This window comes from Gavialis gangeticus, unplaced genomic scaffold (assembly GCF_001723915.1).
Source record: "Gavialis gangeticus isolate Ggan-Ray unplaced genomic scaffold, GavGan_comp1, whole genome shotgun sequence".
In the NCBI taxonomy this organism is placed as follows: Eukaryota; Metazoa; Chordata; order Crocodylia; family Gavialidae; genus Gavialis; species Gavialis gangeticus.
The window spans coordinates 11549788-11552002 of NW_017729008.1; the positions used below are offsets into that span (position 1 = coordinate 11549788).

General features: G+C 44.0%; 1 protein-coding gene across 1 annotated transcript in view; it reads right to left on the bottom strand.

Annotated features, from left to right (window-relative positions):
• LOC109292069 (maltase-glucoamylase, intestinal-like) overlaps positions 1 to 2215 on the bottom strand; it is a 156425-nt gene that overhangs the window by 41313 nt on the left and 112897 nt on the right. The gene's annotated exons all lie outside the window — the stretch shown is intronic.

The following is a 2215-nucleotide window of genomic DNA, read 5'->3' on the forward strand; positions in this document are numbered from 1 at the left end:
ATTCCACCATTCAAGTCATTGATGGATATATTGAATGGTATTGGACCATAAGATCTTTTTCTTCCTTCTAATATATTCATAGAATTTTTACTTATTGCCTTTTTTTACTCCTTTTAGGATGCAACTCATTTGTACCTCAGCCTTTCTGATTTTTCCTTATACACTTGTGCTATACTTTTAAACTCATCCTTAGCAATGTGTTTGTGTTCCCACTTCTTGTATAATTCCTTTCCGATTCCAAATCATTAAAGAGGTCCTGATGCAACCACACTGTTCTCTTACTATGCTTCCTATCTTCCTTCTATATTGTGATTATTTCCATTCTGCTTTTAATAAAGTGTCTTTAAGAAACTGCCAGCCTGGACAAATTTTTCCCTTAGAATTCCTTCCTTTGCCTACCAACTTCCTCAGTTTGCTGACACTTGCTCTTTTGAAGTCTTTTGTCAGTACTCTGATGTTGCTGCACTTATCTTACCTTAGAATTGTGAACTCCACCTTTAGTGATAGTTTCACTAAAAGCACCTGTGTTACCTTAACGTTCCCAACTACTCCAAATCAGAGCTAAAATAGCCACACTTCTCTAGATACTCCCTTCACCTGCTGAGACAAAAAGTTGTCCCTACTACATTTTCAGAACTTGTTGGATATCCTGAGTCTTGCCATATGCTTTTCCAATAGACAGATACCTGGGTAAAGTTCCTTTACTAACAACAGATCCAGTCTTTTGCGTGATCCTGTTAGTTGGTCAAAAATTACTGTGTTTTCTCACTTTTCACACAAAAAATGTATTTTTCTTGTTGCCTCAACCAAACTGCCTTTTGGGATGTCACATTTCCTAAACACTCTGTGCTTCCACAAGAATTTACTCTGTCACACAAGATTAGGTCCCAGACCTCTGCATGACTGCTATTTCTTTAGTTTAAGTAGTTTTTTTTTTAGTAGTGTTAGTGTTTCTATACCACAAGCCTCATTAAGATACTACCAGCAGCACAAGTTACAGTGATCAGCCAATACCTATGATTAACACTGAAATCTGCTCCTTCTGTTTCCTAAGCCAGACAGAAGAGACAGTCAACCTGGCAGCTGTATGGCTGCATTCAGGCTTGTTTCTTTTCCAGCCAAGAAAAATCAGCTTGCTTGCTTAAGACACACACACTGATTTGGGGACGCTGATTGTTGAGGTGCATGTGATATGCAATCAAATATATACAGTATTTCATCTCTTCCTATGTTCATTCTGGCAGACAAGGTTCTTTGAGTAGACTGCCTGGTGAGGGCCATTCCAGCCATAGCAGGGGAGATCACCGTGAATCGCACTGTCCTGGGCTGCAAGAGCCAGATGCAACCTGACATGATGATCACCAATGAAGAGGCCAAGAAGGCTGTGATCGTGGATGTGACCATCCTTGTCGAGAACCGGTGCCAAGCCTTCACCAACACCCATGCTCGTAGGTGGGAGAAGTACGCCCCGCTGGCCAACATTCTGAGGTGCAGTGGCTACGATGTGGCAGTCAACGCACTCATCGTGGGAACGCTCAGAGCCTGGGACCCCAGCAACGGGAGTGTCCTGCATGCCTGCCACATCTCCCATCGCTATGCCAAACTGATGCACTGCCTCATGGTGTCCGACACAAGCCACTGGTCCCACCATATGTACGTGGAGCACATCACAGGCCACCGCCAGTACTTCAGTCCCACCAGACAGACTGCCACTGGACCAGACCCAGAGGGGACCACTTGAACCCCTCTCAGCACCAGATGGACTTCACTTCGAGAGGAATCTTCAGCAATGTATCACCCCACTCCACCTGAAGAGGACCCCCGCGATGAGACTCTACAGGGACTGAGACACTTTCTTCCACCTACTTTCTCCACCATTGCGGACCATTATATGGGTTTGTGTACATCTATCTTCTTTCTCTCTCAGTGTCGTGAACCCCCTCCCTCCACTCCCTGCCCCCTCCCCTGCGCTTAGTTGGCTAACATAGTATTTTCTGTAACCTAGTTGCGTTCCCCTCCTCACCCCCATCCCTCTAATGTTAGTCCCTCGCTTAGGCAATTTGTATTTTCCTACTGGCTTTGTCATCTTTTTGGATTCACAATACTAAACATCTACTAATAAAATTCAATCTTTTATTAGACCAACTAAATAGGTGGAAAAATTGTTGTTTGCATGCTTTTGGGCACAAACACCCTTCTTCGGGCATAGGGAGAG